This window comes from Neophocaena asiaeorientalis, unplaced genomic scaffold, assembly GCF_003031525.2.
Source record: "Neophocaena asiaeorientalis asiaeorientalis breed wild unplaced genomic scaffold, Neophocaena_asiaeorientalis_V1.1 scaffold177, whole genome shotgun sequence".
In the NCBI taxonomy this organism is placed as follows: Eukaryota; Metazoa; Chordata; class Mammalia; order Artiodactyla; family Phocoenidae; genus Neophocaena; species Neophocaena asiaeorientalis.
This window is the reverse complement of record NW_020172779.1, coordinates 11,469,885-11,493,415: the sequence shown is the minus strand read 5'-3', so window position 1 is coordinate 11,493,415 and position 23,531 is coordinate 11,469,885. Positions and strand designations below refer to the sequence as shown.

The window sequence follows — 23,531 nt, the reverse complement described above, 5'->3', positions numbered from 1 at the left end:
AAACACCCCCATATTCCCCATAAACCCCTGCCTCGGAAAATCCCAAAATCCATGATCCCTCAGCTGATAACTTAGAAAAAAAAATCCTTTAAAAGGCAAGAACTCCAGGAAAAATCCAAAGATTTCACATTATCTTCCTGCAGCCCAGGCTTCCTGACCCAAATCTGGTCATTTGAGTCATCTCCTAATAATCCAGGAGTCGTCCACTATATGACCTGAATTGTCTGTTGTAGGGTTTTTTTTGTTCCCACAGTCCTGCCTGCCCCACCCCGTCTCCCCTGTGGCCACGGGAACAACATGCCCCCAGCAAGCCAGCAGAGCCGGGGTTACAACTTCCTGTCCTCCCCAAGTGCCGGCCAGCAGGTCGTGACTTCCGGAGACACCGCGGGAGTACCAGGGGCTGTAAATAGAGCAGGCTAGTGTCACTCCCATCAGGCACAGAGAGCCAGGCCCCCCGCAGGATCCCCTCTGTCCATCTGGGACCAGAGTCCTGGCTTTTCCCGCAATGCGTTCTGACATTTCTGGGGCAGGGAGCAGGCAGCCTGGGGAACGTGGTCAGGTCCCAGGGAAGGTCAGAATCCCAGCTTCAGCCTTACTCGCTGGGTGTGTGAGCCCATCTGAGCCTGCGTGTTCACACCTGTGACGTTAGACTCGGAGAGCATTTACACCTGTCGGGGTGGCTGGGAGAATTAGTTCAATCTTGGCATTTCGCAGGAACTCAACAAAGGGTAACAGATACCCAAGCACTGTACCATCAATGCCTACACATCGACACCTGCTATGCCCACTACGCCAGACCTGGCCACTTGACAGAACGCTTGAGAACAAGACTCAAACATTATACCATAGAAGCATCAGGAAAGCACTGGCTTCTCCAGGCAGCAAGAAAAGAGTTCTCCCCTTCATGCCGCGCATCCTGACACCTGGGAGCCCAGGACGCCAGATGTGTCCGTAAGTCTTTTCTCACCTACTCACCACACCACAGTCTGCTTAGCCTGAGCCTGAATTTCCCCTCATTTCCCCTTTCACCAGTATTTGTGTTGCTACCGAAGCATTTATCATCCTCAGGAAGATGCAAAACACCAATGCTCTCTGAATTCAAACGCAATGTCAACTTGGAAACCTCAAAGCCACGTGGAGGTGGTGCTACCTAGGGAGCAGACGAAGCCTCAGGACAGCAATGCGGCAACCTGTGGCAAGGCTGAAAGTGTGCCTACGCCGTGCCCTGCGTCCCTGGGGACACCTACGCGTGCACCTGGAGATGTGTGCAGGGAAGCTCACCCCAGCGTTGCCTGTGGCCGCAAAAACCTGGAAACAGCCCAAAGTCTACCACGAGGGGCATGAAGGATCAGCCACAGCGGCGGCATCACCCAAACATAATAAGGGGTGAAAAGAGCAAACTGCAGCCATCACACCCCTACAACATGCCACTTGCATAAGAATTTTAAATATCCAAAGGGTGCCTCGAATGCCCTCCAAATAGACCAAGTTCAGAAGAGTGGTACTTCTATGAAGGGAAGGAAATGGAACGGGAGAAGAGGCCCTACAAACGTCCATTTTATCTCTAGTTTGTTTGTTTGGTTTTTTTTTTTTTTTGCGGTACGCGGGCCTCTCACTGCTGTGGCCTCTCCCGTTGCGGAGCACAGGCTCCGGACGCGCAGGCTCAGCGGCTATGGCTCACGCGCCCAGCCGCTCCGCGGCATGTGGGATCTTCCCGGACCGGGGCACGAACCCGCGTCCCCTGCATCGGCAGGCGGGACTCTCAACCACTGCGCCACCAGGGAAGCCCTTATCTCTAGGTTATTTTTAATATCTACAAAAGCAATGATCCAAAGCAAACACGCAACGTCACGTAACACTTGTTAATCCTGGGGGTGGGAATAGGGCCATTGTTAAGTGGCCCTTTGTGGCTTCTTGGTTTGTATTTCAGATCTGGATGATTCACATCATGCGAAGAAACCCCCAAAACGCAGCAGAGTCACCGCGAAGGACGGGGTGCAGCAGAGAGCTGGGGGCACCCATAGCACCCCCAGAGCACCGCTACTCTAAAGGGAGGCGGGGCTGCCTGCATCCCGAACACGCCTCGGCGGTCTAGCGCCACTTGGCCTTAACCTTCTGGCATGTGCTCGACCGAGTCACCTCTGCCCCCTTCACACGCCCTCCCCGAGGAGTCAGGCTCAGCCACCAACGCTGGGCTCTGAAACTCAACCAGACACGGCCACGCTGTCCAGCTCTCAGGCACCTTCCCAGTGGTGACTCATCCCGTCCTCTCAACAAGCGCACGAGGGGCACAAGGCAAGGACCGCCCCTTCACTGAAAGACACGGAGCTGAAGCCTCAGAGAAGTCCTCAGAACAGCGTGAGCTGACTCAACGACCGGAAAACAGGACAGTCTCAGAAGCAATCCGCCTCGCAAATCTGGCCTAAGTCCGGGGTTTACTCCGCGTCAGGTTCCGAGAAGGGGGACTAACCACCGGCTGGGTTTTACGACTGAGGTCATCTAAATTTCACAATAACCAGCTTCACAAAGGAGGCGATGAAGGCCCAGAGAGGCCAAGCATCCTCCCCAAGATTACACAGCCAGGAAACACCAGATTTTTCTAACACACCCCCATCACCTCCCTGGAGCATTTCTCCATCAGGAAAATTCGCTTTCTGATGAGTATCCTCATATTCCCCGAACATGCAACAAGGAGTTTCCAGGGCCCCTGGGCGAGCAGAAAGCTGGGGGCTTGCCCTGGCTCATGTTTATTTGTTTACGTCATCGCCTGCTAAACCCAGTCCTGAACCTCTGAGTGACTCAGAGACCTCACCAGGAGCAGCTGCTCTTTGGTTGGAGCCAGATAAGCCTCCACGGGGGAGATGGGGAGGCTCAGGGCCGTTCCTGGTAACTAGGTGGAGCCGACCCCCTCTCCCCAGAAATCCCCACCCCCTTGCGGAGTCATAGACGGTAGCAGACAGGCAGACGGGAGGGAAAGACCCCACTGCCAGCAACTGCCCTGCAAAACCAGCTATGAGCACGGCTGACGCTTTAACAAGACCAAGAAAGGGGGACCAAGCTTCCCGCCACCACCATGGGTGCCAGCAAGGTGACAGGTGAGAAGAGGGAGCAACCAGGGCAGATGGCAACACAAGCGCACAGCCAAGGCCCCGAAGCTCCTCGAAGGCCCACCATAGCCACCCAAGTCCCAGAGTGGCAGACACCGACAGAGCTGGACTCCAGCCTCCAGCGTCCTAAGCTATGGCATGTCACTGCCTAGCTCTGGCATCCAAAGGCTTTTCCCTGAAGGTTCTATAAAGCAGAAGCAGAGAGCATCTCCTGAAACTGCAGCCACCCACAAAAGCGTGTTCTCTTTATCCTACACCACTAGTCCTAACTGAACAGAATGTATGGGTTCTAATGTCAGAATAATGAAGAAAATGTTCCCCCTTTTTTTTTTAAGGCAGCCGAGTCTCCTTTCAAACTTCTCACACAGCCCCTCACTCCGCCCCTCCTTTGGAGAAATTGAGAATCATTCCCCAACTTTCTCAAATATGCTCCCCTTCTCCCCCGATGGCCTGCCCTGCCTCTCACATTAGCCAGGTTAAACAGGCGCCACAGGGAAGAGGTTCAAACTCACCCACGCTGACCCAGGCTTCCAGCGGCCAAGGCCATGGCCCTGCCCCACTGCGTGAGAAATTTTTTGTGTAGTAGCTATAAACCTTCCATTGCCTCCAAACCCGCTCAGGGATAACAGGGTGTTGGGGAAAGGGTGAGAGGTCAAACAGAGACCCTCCTGGAATCTGCCCCCTTCATTAACTTTGGAATTCCGCAGGCCAGTGTTTTCTCAAGCCTTTTTACACTAAACACTCACCCAGGAGGAGGGGACGGCCATTCTCACACTTCAGGCTCCAGCTGAAAAAGCCAGGACCTGGCTTCCTGGGGTGAGGGAGGGCCAGCAGCAGCCCCTGGGCCCCCACGGGGAGGAGCTAACACTGAAGGAGCAAATACTCAGGTAAGAACTAGAGATTCAGCGGTGTTATGGTCCTGACTTTGCAGATGATGAAAGTGAGGCTCAGAGAAGTTTAGGAACTACAGCAAGGTCACACAGCTATGAAACAGCAAAGTTTCACAACCTGGCTGTGTTTTGCTCCAAAGACCGCAGTCTTCCAACAACTGCAGCTCTCAGCCAAAGGAGGGCAAGGATCTCCCAGTCGGTCCCAGGCACCCAGTGAGGTAGGATCCAGGCGCCCAGGCCTGCCACTCAAATTAGCACTCAGGCCTGTGTGTAATTCCAGGGCTGGAAAGAGCATCCAACACTGAAAACACTCCTCTGAAAGGACACCCTAAAGAGTCACCAAGATGACCCCTTGCTAACGCTGCAGCCCCTGCCAAAATGCACGTGTCTTTAGGTTTTACTAAGGGTCAGAGCATCAGAGGATGGCACACAGTAAGCCTTCAACAAATGTCTGCTATGCAAATGGTAAGAGAACCGGCAGTGTGAAGGTCTTCTGGATTTTCCGTAAAACCCCAAAGAAAGCACCATCCATACGCTGCTTAACAAGCTTCATATAAAGACTACATCTTGTAACAAGTTTTTTTTAGTGTTTATACCCAGGAGGAGTCTCTCACTTTCAAAGACAAACAGGTTTCCTTCATTTAGACCAAGGGGCAAACTATAGCCTGTAGGCCCTTTGCCAGTTCTTTTTTTTTTTTTAAATTAATTTATTTATTTTTGGCTGCGTTGGGTCTTCATTGCTGGTGCGGCTTTCTCTAGTTGCGGCGAGCAAGGGCGAGTCTTTGGTGCAGTACACGTGCTTCTCATTGCGGTGGCTTCTCTTGTTGCGGAGCACGGGCTCTAGGCGTGTGGGCTTCAGTAGTTGTGGCTCGCGGGCTCTAGAGCGCAGGCTCAGTAGTTGTGGCGCACGGGCTTAGATGCTCCACAGCACGTGGGATCTTCCTGGACCAGGGCTCGAACCCGTGTCCCCTGCATTGGCAGGGGGATTCTTGACCACTGCGCCACCAGGGAAGCCCCTATTGCCAGTTCTTATAAAGTTTTATGGGAACACAGCCATGTCCGTTCATCTACATACTGTCTATGGCTGCTTTCCAGACACAAAGGCAGAACTGACTCGTAGTGACAGAACTGTACAGCCCACAAAGCCAAAGATATTTACTACTCAACCCTTGAGAGAAAAGGTTTGCCAAGCCTTGATTTAGACACAAATATAATCTAGTCAGTGTGTCGTGCTAACCAGGAACTCAGAACTAAACTTACTGTTCAATATTAGTAACTCACGCATCCTCAATGGTCTTTATTTCCATATGTCTGTATGTTTTGATCCTCTAACTCCATTTTAACACTTGGTTTAAAAATAGCGAATAATCCCTGAGTGCTGATTATATGTCAGGCACTGAAGTAAGCCCTTCAGTATGATCTCTTATTTAATTCTCACAATAAGCCCATAGGGTAGGTAGTATTTATCCCTTATTTACTGAGGAGAAATGAATGAAAAAAAAAAAATGAATGGATTGATTGCATAGTGGTGATATTTACTACTTCATAATCCAATCCCAGAGAGTAATACAGGAGTTGATTGGAAAACTTTGGTGCTCAATAAGTAGAAAAGAGTTGGCAGAGCTGAGATCAGCTGACCTTGTCAATTCGAGCAGAATGATAGGATTACAAAGCACTATCATTCCGAGATTCTTTTCGTTTTCAATCTAGCTTCAGACTGAGCTGTGCGAGCGTTTCATCATGAATCTTCTGGATTTAGGGAGGATCACAGTGGACGAAACAGCACAGTGACATAGAGCTACCCAGGTCAGTCTGAGGAACACTCTGTCTCCAGTTATGTGGCCAGGGCCACACAGCCAAAGTGCCACCAATTGAAGCAAGGACATGTGCTCCAAATTTAGCCCTCTGCAGGAGGGCTGTGTCCACGTGTTGCTACCCTAACATTTGTGCAAAACTGACCTTTTTTTTAACTTACATAAGTACATCCTAAGCAGTAATATCCGAAAAGTCACAGGTCTCCGATGGCAATCATGGTCTTTTCCTAATTCAAGTTAAAATAAATATAAAACAATTTTTTTTAAGTTTGCCCCTCTATAACCTAGAGGCATCTTGTACACCTCACTGCACTCTTGAGAACCACAGGCCAAGCAGGAGCAGGGAGGCTGAATGCTGACAGACAGGAGGGCATACCAGCTTCTCTGCGCTCTCCTGAGATAATCTTGGTAGTTTTCCGGATCTCTCTGAACCTCAGTTTCTTCCTTCATGTGTAAAAGTGGGATTCCACCCACTTCCCCAGGTTGGAAGATTAATCAAGCTTTGATAAACACCATCCGTTAAGCAACCCCATGGCTGTTCAGTGACAAGCCTGGTCTCCAGACTCAGCCTGTGTAACCCCAGGAGCCCAGGCCCCGCCATGGGAGAACAGGTCAAGGCTGCTAAGCCATCTCCAGGAATGCTGGCTGGGGTGTCCGTGGAGGTGGGGGGCAGCCCTGCATCCCCCAGACCCTCCCCCATCAACTAGAATGTGTGCTATCAATCACCACAAGGGCCTATCAGTTAATTAAATTTAAAAGAAAAAAGGCCCCGCATGCTCTAGCAGCAGCCTGGGGTAACAGGGCTCAAAGAAAAATGGGTTCTTCCAAGCATCTAAAAACAGACTTGTGAGATAATATTAGGCCAAGCAGAAATGCGAACTGGCCACACAATTGCAAAGGAAAAACTGGAGGAGCCGATGTGGACCCAGAAAATGGCAGCATAGCAGCAGCGCCAGGCCCACCAGGACCGGCAGCACCAGAGGCATCCTGGCTTACACCTGTCTTCCCAGAGTAAGTGCTGCTGCCTTCACTCCCAGGCTAGAAGAGAAATTAGACAGTCTCCCTAGCAATGAGGATACCAAGGCCCAGAGAAGGGAGGCGATCTGCCCGAGGTCACACAGTCACTGGGGGCTAAGAAGGGAGTAGAAGTTGTGTCTCTCAGTTCCAAGCTGCGTGAACCAGCGGCTTTGGAATCAGTGAGAACTGTGTTCCAATCCTGCCTGTGTTCCCTGGGGGAGACCTGCTTTGCCTGTCTGGGCTCCCAGTTACTTCAGCACTAAAAGAGACTGTCCTAGTGCCCACCCTATAGGTCTAGTCTGGGGCTGGAATGGAATAAGGTCTGACACGTGCCCTGCACAGAACGTGGCTTAACAAATGGCGATTATTCCTACATCTGTGCCCGCAGGGTGCACCCTCGCAGACACGGGGCAGCTGCTCGGAGCAGCCAGAGAGGGGGGAAAGCGGGCATCTTACTTCTCGCCGTGACCATTCTGTGCCTTCTGGTGCCCGAGCCCACCCACCCCCTCCCGGGAGGAGCGTGAGATAACCCAGACCACCACAATGGGGTTATTCTAGGGAGTAACTGATAAAAGGAGAAAAAGCAGGGCTGCGGGCCATGTGATAAGTGAGGGCGCAACTCTGCAGCAGGAGGGCGCGGAGAGATGGCAGAAGACATGCGAGGGGCCTGGGAGGGCAGAAGCGGAAGGGGCAGTGCTGTGCCTCGGTGTCCCCACTCACTTGCCTAGCTGAACCCCTCACGTCCCTAGGAAGAGCTCTGATGGCCATTGCAAGCCCAGCCCAACCTCCCAACCCTCCAAGGACCCCCAGACCCTCAAGAGCCCGCCCCGGAGGACTCCTCTCCCTGTCCTGCTTGGCCGTGGACAGCAGCGAGCATAGCAACTGTCACCAATTCCTCCCAGCAGTCTGTGGACCCCTGGGGGCTGTACTGTGACCCCAACCACACCTGGTCCTGCCGCCCAGCATGGGGCCTGCTTCCTCCATACAGGGAGCACAGAATTCTTACTGAAAGCCTGTCTCTCCCAGGTGACAAAGAGGAACCCCGACCTAAGGACCCCAGGAGCATTCCACAGCAGGCAGTGCTACACACACACACACACACACACACACACAAAACAGACACACACCACAAACACACACACAACACACACACACCACAAACACACACACATACAAACACACCCCACACACCACACAAACCTCACACACCACGCGCACACACACACAACACCCTTCTCAGCCTCCTGCTCTGCCCTCTCTTGGAGAAATAACCTTGGGCAAGTTACATGGCCGCTCAAAGCTCTCAACTGTAAAATGGGCACACTGCTGTCCGCCGGGGGAACTGTTGGGCTGATCAAGTTACACAGATGCTCAAAAAGCGTGTCTCCCTCTAGTCTGTCCTTTTCACAGCCGCCGAAAGAAATCACCGCCTGATTTCTGTGAATCACCACCTGATGTGATCAACTACGATGCAGTAAATAAGAGGCCTGCTGTGTGTTTAGGCTGTGAACAAGGCACACAGGTCTCCTGACCTCAGCTTGCCCTCTAGGGTGGGAGAAAGAGAGGAAATCAAATACCTTGCCTAAGTGGTTATAATATCACGACGCATGGCGGAGCTGTGGACCAGGACAGCGGGGAATAACCAGAGGGCCACGACTTCCACGAGGAGGTCAGGGAAAGCCGTGCTCACAAGTGCCGTCGGGCCTGAGCGGAACCGGAAGGAACGTGACCAAAATCGAACCCCAGGCACCGCCCCACGTGCCGTCCTGGCAGCCAAGTGTCAGGTGGTCCCAGGTGGCCTGAGCGCACGGGGCGCTGGCTGTTGGAGCCGCCACTCTCCTGTGGGCAGCACAACGCTAAGGCAACATCCCTCAGAGCCACCGACCTCACGGCTGCCTGGTCAGGACAGCTCGTCAACTGCAGAACCGCCGGAGTCCTCCGTCGCCGGGCCCAAGTCCGGCCACTCGCTCCCTCACGCGGACAGGAGGCTCCTTTGCCTTGCCTGCTGCCGGCCGGCCGCTCGGCCTTCCCGTGGGCTCTGGGGACGGGGACCTTTGATCAACTGTCCACGCCAACCAGCAGTTCCCAGTTCAAAGGCCAGCACGGCCCACCTGGCTCTGCTCAGAGAGACTTCCAAGGCCCAAGCAACACCCCTCCTTCCTGGAAGCCTTCCCCCAAGCAGCCGTGAGTGACCTTCCCTACCACGTGCTGAGCATCTGCTGTGCGCCAGACACGACACTGGGTGTCGGCACGGGCACGACTATTTTGGGGCCAACACCAACCCTGTGAAGGACGACGATGAGTCACCCCCACTGAGTAGAGAAGGGCAAGGAATCCAGCAGTCACTTGTCCCGAGTCACTCCACAGATACGGTCACAGATTCCAACCCAGGCCCTTCTGGCTCCACAGGCACCCAGCGGCGCCTGCAGTGTGTCTTAACTCGCCAACGATCATGTCCTCATTCACCCTTTCTGCAGCGGGAGGCGTGCCAGGGACTACACAGTGTCTTGCAGACACAGAGCCACCCAGGAGAGGCCCCGGCCTTCAAGGCACGTATGATCTGGTAGATGAGGACAGACACACGAACCGGGCAAATCAGTAGAGGGTGACAGGCACGATGACAACATCAGTGACGGCTCCTTGGAGGCACCTTTCCATCTCCATCTGTCCCACACACACACCCAGCACGATGCCAGACACACAGAGCGAGCTCGTTAAATGCCAGCCCCTTCTGAGAGCCGGCCACGTGGTGGTGACCTCGCACCTGAAGCCCAGGAGGGTGCTGGACAGGACACGCGGGAGATACGTGAACAAGGAGAAGGTGGGCCTTACGTTTCATAGGGAGCCCCCAAGGGAGCTGGCAGAGCCCCAACCGAACACTCTGGTCGGCAGCAAAGGCAGGAAGCTTCAATCCTCCGTCCACCAGGGGCATCCGGGCTGCAGGAATCCGCAAGGCACTCAGCCAGGGCCTTCCCAAAACCACCTTTAGCATCCAGAAATGGGGCGGGTGTGTGTCACTGGAGAGAGGCTTCCACCAGCGCTATTCCTCAGGCGGCCGAGAATCACGGTACATCCACACGGCTCAGAAAAGCCTTCGGGGAAGCTCCACGCGGCTGACAGGCGCCGCCATCACGAGGGACCATCTTTTTAATTCCTTTCTGGTCAAAAGATCAAGCCTGGGGATGGGAAGGAGAAAAATCGATCTTGTTACAATCACGGACCCAGAGCAGCGAGCAGTTATTCTTCCTTCCTTATGTTTGACCTAAGATGCTGAGAGGGGAATCATTAAAAATAAGGCCCTGCAGCTCTGACACTACAATAGAGGTGAGGCCAGAGACCGAGGGGGAGTGTCCTACAGGCACCAGAGCCCTCTCACCAAGGGAACTTTCTACTGCTTAGGGTTCCTCTTTAGGAACTGTCCAAGTAGGGCAAAGGGGCTGAGGTACACCCGTTATAAAGAGGAGGACAGAAAGTTCCGGAAAGGTTAGATGGCTGGCTTAGGGAGTGACCGGCACAGCCAGGACTGGCACCCTGCCCTGGGCTCCCCTGCAGGGCCCAGAGGTCCCAGCTGAGGGGGTTTGGGGTCAGCTGGTAGGAAGTAGTTCTCTGTTTTCTTTTTAAAGATAACCGCAAAGCCCTGGCATCCTTCCAGGCCTTGTCCTGTGCTATGAACGTCTTCAGGGGCAGGGCCTGGGGCCTGTTCCTTTTTTATTCATTCCTTCAGCAACTGCTGAGCGCCTACCAGGTACTCAGTACTGTTATAGCTATATGGGGAGACCTTGGTATCCTAACCCGGAGTACTTAACTTACTCTAAAGATAACTGAAAAACAAACAGATGTGGGAGGGAGGGAGACACAAGAGGGAAGAGATATGGGAACATATGTATATGTACAACTGATTCACTCTGTTATAAAACAGAAACTAACACACCATTGTAAAGCAATTATACCCCAATAAAGATGTTTAAATTAAAAAAAAACAAAAAACAGACGGATCCACAATGCTTAGGGCTTGGGGCTCAACAGCCACCTACCCACCCATGATAACAATACCTGCCCTTACGGAACGGCAGTTAGCCTGCTAAAAGCTCTGGCCCCCATCTGATACAATCCCCAGCCACCCTGAGACTCCTGCCCTTATTTTCCAGATGAGGAAAGATAGCCATAGACAACTAGGAAGAGTAGAGCCCGAATCTGAGCCCAATCTGTCTCCTAAGTCTGCGCCCTGATCCGGGATGCCTACCCGAAGGGCTGTGGCTAAAACTTAGTTCCGGACATTCCCCCTGCATAGAATCCTCATTTAATCCTCACCACAATCCTATGTGTTATAGAACATTCTCATGTGACTTCAGAGATGAGAAAGCTGAGGCCCAGACAGCTTAAGCCACTTGCCCAAGGTCACACAGCTAGAAAAACCACAGAACAGGGATTTGAAATCAGGCAACCTGGCTCCAAAGCCCGTGAGCTTGACCATTACGCCAACTGTCATCAACAGCAACCATTGCTGCAATTACACATTTTCCAATACTTAGTGGTAAAAGACAGCACAATTCATGAGCCTACAGTTCTGGAGGCCAGAAGTCCAACACAGGTCCCACTAAGCTAAAATCAAGGTGTCGGCAGGCTGTGTTCCTTTCTGAAGGTTCTAAGAAGAATCCGCTTCCTTGTCTTTTCCAGCTACTAGAGGCTGCCCACATTCCTTGGCTAGTGGCCCTTCCCTCCATCTTCCTCTATCACAGCACCTCTCAGCCCGTTTCCATCATCTCATCTCCTCTAACTCTTCTGCCTCCCTCTTCCACTTTTAAGGTCCCATGAGATTACAGTGGACTCACCCAGATGATCCAAGATAATCTATCTCAAGGTCCTGAACCTTAATCTTATCTGCAAAGTCCCTTGTGACAAGTAAGGTAATGTATTCACAGGTTCTGGGGATTAGGACATGGGCATCTTTGGGGGTCATTATTCCATCTATCGTTACAGCCACGCCAAAGGGCATCCATCCTCTGTGTTACTCATTCTTCAGCGACCAGAGGTCAAAGAGTGAGTCCCCTTGCTCCATTTAAACCGAACTGACACAGCTTTTAGACCCAAGAGAAAGATGGGTTCAGAAGGAAGCTTAAATGTCTAAATATCAGGCCCCAAGACAAAAGTACAAGAGAGTGGCTTAAACGTTAGAGTTGGAAGTCAAGCTACCAAATTTACTAGCTATGTTACTCTGGGGAAATATTTTTCACCCTTAGTTTCCTCATCTGTAAAATGGGAGTAAATCACATCTACCCACTTCTTGGAAGTGCTGTGAGGCTGACACGAAATAATCAACATAAAGCACTCCGCATGTTGCTGGGCATACACTAAGAGCTCAGGGTCAGCCCTTTTTCACACATCAAATGGAGGCGGCCTCCCACCCATCGAAGGCGGTCTGTCCCAGGACACCTCACACCCGCCCCTCTTTCCTCCTCGGCTCCGGCCCAGGAGCAGCACCGCACCAGAGAGCTAGGACCGGAGTCGGGTCGGCTGAGAGGGGCTGCTTACGGCAGGAGGGGGGCAGGGATTTATGGCACCAGCCCCGGTTAATGGCAGGGGAGGGAAGGGGGCACACAGTCTGTTAAATGTTTACTGAGGCCCACAGGCAAATATGAAGCCCAGTTTGTTTTGCTGGGGTTGGGTACATTAAAGCTCTGTCACCTGGGGAAGAGTTATTCCATGGTCTGTTGGGTATTACTGCAGCAAAGCGGTGGTCCCTGACCGGGGGCAGGGGCAGTGCTGACGTTCTCGCAAGAAGGCAGCTCTGCCACGGACTCCACCTGCAAGAACTTAGGATGCAGGGCGCTGCACACCACGGCTTCTAGGACCATCAAACAGCAACACTTCTCCCTCAGGGAGCAGCTCTGTTTCCTCTGCTAGGTGACTCCTTTTGGGTCATTTGCTCTTCCTGTAATGGATTAGCCAAAATAAAAAAAGACAGGCAATACCCAGGATTGGCTTGGCTGGGGAAGTGGAATTTTCATACAAGCTGGTGCACAGACATTCTGAAGAAAGAAAGACAAACAACCACTTTGGGAAGCTGTTTTGCATTATCCACCAGAGCTGAATATACGCTTTACATATTCCACGCTTAGGTATAAACTCACAGAAATGTGTACCGATGTTCGCCGAAAGATATGCTGTCGGATGTTCATGGCAGCGCTACTCATGACAGCCACACACTGGAAACGACTCAAACGCCTCCCAGCAGGAGACTGGATACTACACACACACACACAGGAATACTACAGAGCAACGAGAATGATCTACAACTGCACGTAGCATGTGAATACATTTCATAAATGTAATTTTGAGTGAAAGAAGCCAGACACAAGGGAATGCATTGTGATGTCATTTATATTAAAAACATAAACATGTCAACCTAGTCTATGTTGTTAGAAGTCAGGACAAGGTTATCTGAGTGGAGGGGGAAGGGACAGTCAGTGACGGGAAGGGGTCAGGAGGGGGCTTCTCACATGCTGGTAGTGTTCTATCCATCCCGGTGTCGGTGGCGGCTACCCTGGATGTCTTAGCAAGCTGTTTTATATGCTCCTGATATGTGTGCTTTTTTATGCATGTAACCTCAATAAAAAGTAACTTTTTTTTTTAATGTCTCCCGTGCAAGTACGTTTGCTGGAATACTGAAGACGTGGCAACACCCACTCAGGCCTGGGAATGGCCCCTTCTAGGTCTCTCTGCCTTGTATTTTCATGCCCTGTTGCCTTACAGCTGACCCTGCCCCGGGGAGGGTGCTCAGGGAAACACTTCACAAATAAGTTCGCTCTGGCCTAGTGACACGGAATTTGACATGGAATTGCCCCACAAGGAAATACAGCCCCTGGCCCGATTCTCTTGGTTGAGTCTTTCCCCTCTTAGCCTCTGCCTCTGTCAGGCCCAAATACGTCACTTCGTTCTTGACCGTCCCTACCAGGTATTTCCAACAGCTGACCGCTGCCCGGTAGTGAACATGCTGAAGAAAAACGAGAAACAGCCTGCCTCTATTTCCTACCCAACACCAAGAGAGCATCTTTCTAAAATACCAGCTTCCCCTAAAGATGGGATGCACAGAGGAGTGCTCTGGGAATAGGAAGGCTTAAGGGATCCTGGGTTGGCAGAGACCGGAATGCACAAAGCCAGGTCACGCAGCCCCCGGCGCCGACACTGGGAGAGAAACACAGTCTCTCTGACTGTGATGGTGGGAGCCGGAGAGCGTGTCTCCTAGTGGGTGCCTGGCTGGCCTCCAAGCCCTCTCTCTGCTTCTGGGTCTCCTGGACTCCGGGTGTTATGTTTTCCCTCTCTTGCAGCAGTGATCAGTCAGAGTGTTCATTTTAGTAGGAGCAAGAGTCAGGAGATGCTGACTGCGCCACCTCTGAAAGCTGCCGGGGCGGGGAGGGGGGCCAGCTGTGGGGAGGAGGGACCGGTTCCCCAAGGGGGGGATCCAGTCGGTAAAGCTCGCACCATCTTAGCTGGCCTCGCTCTCTCTCAGGTACGTGAGACTCCATCAACACGGATGCTACCAAGCAGGTGTCTGCTTTATCTTTGTCTGAGGAAGGGAGTGGCGGCAACTTCTCCAGCCGTGTCCATGTTATTTCTCAGTGATACCCCGAGAGCTGGGGCCTGCCTAAGCTGGGGAGATAAATCAAGCAGATTTGTTCCCAGGGAAAGCGGCAGCTGTCCGACTGCTGACTGACTCTATTTTTGCTTCGTTTCAGTTTCTCCCCAGTGTGTGCTGGGATGACACGGATCAGCTGCCTTGCAATTTCCAAGCCTTCCAGCCCATGCTCCCCCACTCCCCTCCATCCCACTCGCCCAATTCCTCATTCAGGGGATGGGGGCTCGGGGGCCAGATAAACCCGGGTGGGAATCGCAATGGGATCAGTCGCTCGCTGGCCACAGGCACGGCCCTTAGGCTCTTTGGAAGTATTTCCTCACCTGTTGAATGAAAACGAGGAATCGAAATGCATGTCCCCTGGGGTTCGCATGTAGAGGAGACTGTATACAAAATGCTCAGTGCCCAGACCTGCCCACGGGGGCTCCTGACTCAGCAGAAAGTCAGCATCACCTCAACCGTCCGGATCAGCCAGTACTGTTGCTTGGGAGATGCAGACTGAGCCCCGCCCCACTCACCAAAGTCAGCAACGGACTGAAGTTCCTCTGCACTGAACCATCTAAGGCCAGGTACCTCCACCTCCACCTCCACCGATTAGAGCCATTCTTCAAAAATTCTGACATTCGGGTCCAGCCAGGCTCCCGGAGACCTGCAGAGCCCTTGAGAACTCAGCAGAGGTTCAATAAATGTTGGCTGGAATAGTAAGTGACTAATCATAACCGCACATTGAATGCTCACACTGTCAGGCATGGCGCTAGGAGCTGGAAATCACATCAGTCAAGAAAGACAGGATCCCTGCCTCCAGGGAGCTTTCAGGCTACACCAAGAGATCCGGAGATATGAACGAGCAGATGGTGCATGGCCGCAATCGGATATGCTGGTGATGGCCGGGTACCCGTGGCAGGGTAGCGGGTGCTCGGCAGAGGAGGAGAGGCTGGACCACACTGAATGTGGGAGGCCCCAGCATGTCAGAGCACAAGAAACCTTGCAAACAATCTGGTTCCTCACTGAACAGCTGAGAAACAAGGCCCAGAGTGATAAGATGACTTGCCCAGGGTGGCCTAGCTAAGACCTGTGCGATGCAGAATAAGAAGCAAGTCTTGAGCGAAAAGGGTGGGCTGGGCACACGATGCCTGGGAGAGGCACTGCTCCTGAAGCCAGCGTGACCAGAGGCCTGGCAGAGCAGGGCCATACCACCTGCAAGCTCGCTCCAAGAGCGCTGGTTGTCTTACGCTGTGTAACCTCAACAATGCTGTGAGGTAGTAAACTCGTTTTCAAAAGGGGACACTGGCACACAGCAAGCTGTACGCCCAAAGCCATGCGGGCGTCGGAGACCCTGAGATAGGAGCCCCGGCGCTCTGCCTCCACAGCCTTTTTGCCTAACCACTAGGATGTCCTGCCTTAGAAGGGGGATATGGAGGGAAAGACCGGGGGCAGGGTGACAGGATAAGGTGGTTCTGGAAGATAGGGTTGGGGAGGGCTCTTGGGAGTTTGGTCGCTAGAAAATGCAACGAACAGAGACTCCCGAGGCATCAGTATCCACTGCCAGGAACTGACCAGAACGCCCCGACCCAGTGACCTGTCGGTGGGTCCCGGGCTTTGCTCTTTTCCCGAGGTAAGTGTCTCCTGTTGCCCACAACATGCTGCTCCAGAAGGTTCCTCGTCAGAGTGGGACGTTTGCCCATCACATCACTCCCACCAGGCTCAGGGATGACAGGGTGGGAGTGCGGCAGTGGGTCTCCCCAAAATAACGGACCCCTGACTGCTTCTCCCCACCTGCAGGTGAGAGGACAAATGGTCCTGGAGAAACCTGGGAGCAGCGCCCCCCCAGGTAGAATGTGATGGCACCGCACTTGTTGCAGACTGTCCTACAGACACACCTGTTTTGGGGGTACAGCTGTCTTGATTACAGATCCCTGGGATTACTTCACAATAGCTTTCTTTTTCATTAACTAGACCAGACCAGAGAGAAATAGCACCAGCAGTTGTAAGAGACAGAAGGAGGCAGGCAGGCAGACGGATGGAAAGACAGACAGCAGGGTGAGTGAGAGGGAAGCCGTGCCCAGCAATGACCAGCGTTTTATAGACAGACAGACCCGGGTGAGAATTCTAGCTCCAGTGCTTACCAAGCAGCTGTGAAACCTTGAACTTCATTCAGTTCTCTGAATCTACTTGCCTCCCTGCAAAGTAGGTCCTGCCTTGCACAATTAGGCAGGAAATTAGAATTAACCTACAAGCCCTTACACATAATAGGTCCTCAATAAAAGAAAACCTTCCATTTAATCAGCTCACCTCCATGATCCTTTACACCCTGAAGGTGATTAAGACACTGAAATGAACTGAGAAAGCCATGAACACTTTCCTTCTACAAATGACAAGCCTTTCAAAGTCTTTTTTTTTTTTTTTTAAGTTCCTTCTGTTTGCTTTTGCTCATAAAGAACCGCAGGGAAAGGTCAGCAAAGACCCAACGGTCAGTCAAATCCCAGGAAGAAAGGGGACAAAGGGCCACGGAACTGAGCCACCGAACAGGGACTAAAGAGACAGTTCTTTACAGGACAGCAGAGCTCACCCTCGAAGACTCCAAAGAGAGAAGCTCTAGGACGCGTTATATTCTCCAAGAAAGTAACTCTGAAGGAGAGTCAAGATTTCACACCCTGCCTGCAAAGAGCTTCAAATCTCATTAAAGCAACGCGGCTACAGGAAATAAACAGTCCACTGAAGGACTGAGCCCACAAACTGCGGTGGACGTGCTCCAGGACCTCAGGGAGCCCTGCGCAGGATTGGAGCTGTTTTCAGGGGCGGATCATGTGCAGCCTGAGAGGTGTACAAGTTGAGTAGAAGGGAAAAGAGGCTCAGGGTAGTGGGAGCGGTAGAAGGAGGAAGACGAGAAACAGCGTTTATTAGTCGCCAGTCACAGAAGAGGCCCTTTTTAATTCCCCCATTTAATCCCCATTAATGCTCACAACCCCAGAGACAGGTCTCAAATCCCCAAATTACAGAAATGTCAGCATGGAGAGTGAAGGCATCTTGCCCCATGTTGCACAGCTCTCAAGGGGTGGAACTGAACTCGGGACCATCAGACTACGAGCCTCCTCAGATCCACCATGACACCAAACCCTGGCCTTGCTTTAGGATTTGGGTCACGTTCCCAGCACCCTGAGCTCCCGGGCTCTCGGGGGCTGGGGACTGACTTCCTCTGCTTGAGCTCTTTCCTCAAAGCAGACCTTCCCACCCAGCAACCCTGATGCACCTTCCCTCCCCACCCCGTCCCACGGCTCCATACATCCCATAATCATCACCTTTATTCCGACTCCTCTTATTACCTGGATTAGCTGGGCTTCCGGGGAGGTCACGATTGTGACTTTGGAATGCATTTCTGACTTTCACGGAAAAGGTCTTTCCTTCAAGTCACATGGGCACATTTCACTAAGTAAACTCGGGGGGCGAGCTGCCTGCCCACGGGACACTGGGTAAATCCAAAGTGGCAGTGGTGGGACAGGAGGCAGAGATGACAGAACAAAAATCCAACAGACTGGGTGTGAGGTTCGGGAAGTGATCACCGCTGTGCTGTCACCCCAGCGCTCCATGGAAGAAGGGAGTAGTTTAAAACATCCAGCGATGGATGAAGGGAGCGGAGCGGCTTGCACCTGTCTCTCCTTCCCCTGCATCAAAGGCAAGCCCCTCTTCCACCCCATCCCGTCGGCATCTGGGGTCAGGAGACAGAAGGTACACGGGCATTATGAACATTATCGAGGGAAAGAAAGGAGACAGAGGGAAGGAAGGTAGAAAAGGAGGAAGAGAAAATTTTAAAATAAGCAGCAGAAATTCAAACGCATTAAAAACATATCAGAATCGTAGTCCAAATAAAAACACTGACTTGGGGAACTTAATTAAGTCTCCAGAGCTCCGTGGGAACTGAGTGGCATGGCATCACAGCATCCATAGCAAGTCAAGTTCAGCATCACACACACGCACACACGCACACGCACTGCTGTATGTGGGGTGTACGTGAATCACTCCATATTTACCAAGTGCCTTCACAGTGTGAGTTTCAGTGCTAGGCTCCCAAAAGGTTTCTCTGGGCCAGTGGGTCTCACACCTGAGTGTGCCTAAGAACCACCTAGGTAGGGGCTTGTCACAATACAGACCCCCCCCAAGGTCCACCCACAGCAATTCTGACCAGTAGGCCTGGGGAGGGGTCTACTCTATAGGTCCCTCAGGTGACAGACATGCAGGGTGATAGCGATGTGGGGCGACACTGATGCAGGATTATACAGTGATGCAGGGTGACACGTGATACGAGGCGCTAGTGATACAGGGTTATGCAGTGATGCAGGGATGCGGCAGGGCTCACTGGAGAAGCTCTCTTCCTGGGGGCTAACTGCTCTCTCTTCAGTGTGAGGCATCTGAGATAAAGTGAGGCTGTGAGTGGTTGTTGCTGGGAGGGAGGGAGGGGGTTACCCTTACCGAGCACCCTTCTGGGCCAGCCTCGAGCTGGGCTCCTGGGGCTCAGGGTCTCGCCTTGTGCCCACCCACCCCTCCGAAGCAGTTACTGACGCATCTTACAGATGAACAGCTAAGGCTCACCAGGGTGGCTTGTCCAAGGTCACCTCACTAGGAAGTACCAGAACTGGAAACTTCCTTTTGTCTCCGAGGAGGGAAAAGATAAAAAGGAAAAGGAAACACTCTAAATCCTGAAAACGTTGGAGTGGTTTAAAGGAGAGGAAGGAACTGGAAGAGGAAAAAGGAAAAGGAGACTAGATGCCTGAGAACTTATTCCTCACGACGCCTGGCTGGAGCGCTGCTGATCCTTTAGTCGGGCTCCAGGGAGCATGCAGCCCCAGCAGACCCCCTGGACCCCATAAACCATAGCAATGGGAGGAGAAACACATCTCAGATGGTTCAGGAGGGGACGCTGTGCAGCCAAAATACTCTGATTTCTCCCCCAGTCACCACAGAAAACTCAGCACAGCTCACAACACATCTCATCACTTGCTGCTTCCAAAGGGTCATGTCGAAAGAAACCCGCACGCTGAGCGCCCAGCGGCACCTCGGCATAAGCCGTGAGAAGGACGAGGACCTTCCTTTGAGGGTGAACAGGATCATGGGACACATCTCATCATTTTGCTTCTCGGTCTCAAACCTGCAGGATGACGGTCAACTGCTTCACAGTCAGGCTGAAGGTAATGCCCCCGGCTAACGTTTACCGATTGTCTTCTAGGCAGCACACACCTCAAATTGGTGTACTGAAAAAAACCCGCAAAATCTGTAACACAGGTGTTAATAAACTGAGCTGGGACTGAGGTCCCAGGGCCCCAGCTCTTACAGTTTCAACTTTAGCTACAGACACCCCTGCGGTCTGAGCACACTGGACATGTCACTCACTGACTCTCCCCTGGGCCTCTGCTTCTGCCGTCTTTCCAACTGCTCAGCCTTCTTGGTGAACTTCTACTCATCCTGCAAAGCCCTTTCTCTCACCGTGCCTTCCCCAATCTTCTCATCATCCCCCTGTGACTTACAGCTAAATCCACTGCTGCCCCTTCCCCAGCGCTCCCACCGCATAAAGGCAGACACCATATCAATTCAAATCCCAAGCCTGTCACCTCTGGCCCATTTGCTCCGGCACAGTGACCCAATATGCGGAATTGGCATGCTCTAAAAGCACACAGGTCTTATTCTCTCCACGGCCCTAGTCCCACACTGAGCTGCCATCATTTGTATCTGAGCTTTCTCCATTACAAAGCTGTGGGTAAGCAGCTTGAGGATAGCAACTATGTTATCCTTCAATTCCCCGTTTCCCAGAACCCAATCCTGCAGCCGCTTAGCAGCTAGTAGCTGCTCAATTAATGCTCATGCTGGATAGTCATCCACTGAGCATTTACTGCAAACCTACTGTGTCAGTCACTGTGCCTGGCCAGAACGATGGAGACTGTTTGTTTAACGGAGAGAAGGCAAAAAGACTCCAAAGGAAAAGTGAACGGTGCTGAATCACCGATTAACGGAAGGAGTGGAGCAGAGAGACTCTGGAAGGGAAATATCCCCTTGGAGACTCAGGCCCTGGAATCACAACAGCCCACTTGCATCCTGTCTCCTTACTCACTGCGCACCAGGAGGCTTATTTATTAGCATTTTGAAGCTTCATCTTCCTCCGTGGAAATTAACACCTGCCCTTATAGGGCTTCATAGGGCTGCTGGGAGGATAAAATGAGATAATGCAGGCAAAGTGCACGGCAGGGCCCGCACACACAGAAGGTGCTCAGCACGTATTAGCCACTATTACCAGCTCCAGCAGCTCAGTAACTGAAAGGCAGCCAATGGTTTCTCAGCAACCAAGAACACACCTGAATGACAGACGTCATTCTTCACACTTCCAGAAATTCAAAGGTATCTCCCTTCCGTTCATTTTCCAAATTAGCTAACGATGAGAAAGTGGTGTCCTTCAGGCAATTCAAGGCGCCAAGTACACACACGTCGTGCTTACTGAGGTGTGTGTCGTGGGCACCTTCGAGAGTCTGCAAAGAGGAGTGTGCATTTGGCCGGAACCTGCCCGGACTCCCTCCAAAACCCTCAGGGGGACACGCCTGGAGCCAGAGGCAGGCCCAGGTCTTGCGACACCACAGCCGCTCCCAGACGGACGCCTGAGGCTCCACTGTCCTTGCCTAACCGGGATGGGTGGGAGAGCAAAAGCCAAGCGAGAGGACAGGGCGGGGGAGGAGACGGCGGCCCCGTGCAACAGGTCAGAGAATGGATACTCTCACATGTCTGGATTCCTAGAATATCAGAAGCAAGGGGCAGGGATGGGGACAAAGAACGCTTATTGAACCCACAAAGGACCAATGACAGCCCTGGACAGAATTTCATCAAACGTCTCCTGTAACTCTCACGAAGTACCCTGGAGATGGCAGGACTTTTCCCTCATGTGAGACCTTTAAGAAACTGAAACAGTCACGGCAGGATCCCAAGCCGGGGTTTTTCTGACTCCTTTCGTTAACGTTCTCTGCCAAACGACAGGGATGACATTACACGGGAAGGTCACTTCCTCCTTTTTACGCTTCTGTAAGTTTGTGGAGGCCATTTTTCAACAAGCATATATTAATTAGGAAAAGAATTCCAGATGTTTTGCTTGTTTTGTTTCTGAATCCGTATCTGGTGCTAGAATTTGCAGATATTCTTCTCTGGGTGCCAGAACAGTTCTTGGCTGTAGGTCCAAAAGCACCAAAGAACTGTATCCTAATCATTTCTTTCCATGACCCACGCTGAGAGGCAGTCACACCCTGTAACTGATCTGAGGGACTCCGCCTTGGGACAGATAAAGCCTGGGGTCCCTGGGTACCAGGAATCTAGCACATCCAGCCCCCCAGCAACAAGACTTAAATCAGAGATGCAATCAGCTTCTGCGGTATGAAGCAGCAGTTAGCTGGGCAGGGCTGATCTGAACCAACCTGGCCCTGCCACCAACGCGCCCGGACCTCGTGAGCCAGGACTGGGAGGGAACAAGGGCACAGGGCATGAGGGAGCGTGCGGGCTATTCCCCAGCTCTGGGAAAAGGCCATGAACCCAAAATCACCTGAGACCACGTTTCCTAACCTGTGAGACAGGATTGCTGTGGGGATGGCAGAAGCTAAAATTCAACGCTTCCCCAAAACTCTTTCACCCCAGTGACCTGCATGACAAAACACAGGGGCGGCGAGACACTGGAGAATTCCCAGTGTAGGAGAATTCCTCTCTGCCCCTTAATGTTTATTTGATTACGGAAGTGTTGATATCCACTGCCCCTCTCCCATTTTTCCTGAGGTTGCCATCCCCTGGGAGCACTCCTGGGTGTCCAATCAGCAGAAGGGCACTTATATACGCTAACACAGGCCACAATGCAGATGGGTGGTACCTGCTATGCAGCGTCAATTTCCAACGCCCTCTCTTCCCTCCTGGTGAGCCTGAAGAAGCCCCCATCTAACAATAACCATTCCTCTTCACTGCATATTTCTGCTTTGCTCTCGCGACTTTTTTTTTTTTTTTTAATTTATTTATGGCTGTGTTGGGTCTTTGTTGCTGCGCGCGGGCTTTCTCTAGTTGCGGCGAGCAGGGGCTACTCTTCGTTGCGGTGCGCGGGCTTCTCATTGCAGTGGCTTCTCTTGTTGTGGAGCACGGGCTCTAGACGCGCGGGCTTTAGTTGCGGCGCGCAAGCTCAGTAGTTGTAGCTCGCAGGCTCTAGAGCGCAGGCTCAGTAGTTGTGGCACACGGTTAGTTGCTCCACGATATGTGGGATCTTCCCGGACCAGGGCTCGAACCCGTGTCCCCTGCCTTGGCAGGCAGATTCTTCACCACTGCGCCACCAGAGAAGTCCCTCACTATCATTTTTTTCTCATGGAGGACATAGAAAGGGCATGGCTACTTGACCCACTTACAAGATGATGTGGAAGACAGTCTAAGAGGAGAGAAACTGATCCAGCATTTTATCCTGTGGGTTTCCTGCCTTCCCCAGTCACCGGACAGAGGAGGAAGGGGACGAACAGGGGGGAGATAAGACTCCAGTGGTTACAGGGTTCATAGGGAACGCAGCACGCACAGTGACACTACTCCTCTCTTTGCAAACAATAGTGATAAATGCTAACGTTCTCGGGGCACCAACCACTCACCAGGGCTCTACGAGCATCCTCACGTTTAATCATCACCATGACCCAGATGGGTTTGTACTTTACGAATAAGGTTACCGAGGTCAAAGGATGCTAAGCCACTTTCTCAAAATCCCATAGCTAGTACGTGGGAGAAGGAGGTTCCTTTAGCTAAAGAGCATATCTGTGTGGACAGCTCAAGAGCACCCAGAGCTGCGGCCAGGGAGCACACGATGAAATCACCAGCTTCGCTGCATGCTCCGCCTTTCCTTCATTCAGCAAACATTTACCAAACGCCTGTACCTACGGGAGAGAGTTCTGCCTGTCCTCCCGGCCACCTTCTCCTCACCTTCTCCTTCAAGAAGGGAGGCTGGGGCTTCCCTGGTGGCGCAGTGGTTGAGAGTCCGCCTGCCGGTGCAGGGGACACGGGTTCGTGCCCCGGTCCGGGAAGATCCCAC

At 52.4% G+C, this 23,531-nt stretch overlaps 1 long non-coding RNA gene across 3 annotated transcripts in view; it reads right to left on the bottom strand.

Moving 5' to 3' along the window:
- Positions 1-23,531, bottom strand: part of LOC112397101 (uncharacterized) — a 231,317-nt gene that overhangs the window by 153,158 nt on the left and 54,628 nt on the right. For all 3 annotated transcript variants that reach the window (XR_003002724.1, XR_003002725.1, XR_003002723.1), the window contains exon 2: positions 9,661-10,004. This is a non-coding gene — a long non-coding RNA (uncharacterized LOC112397101). The remainder of the gene's footprint in view (positions 1-9,660; positions 10,005-23,531) is intronic.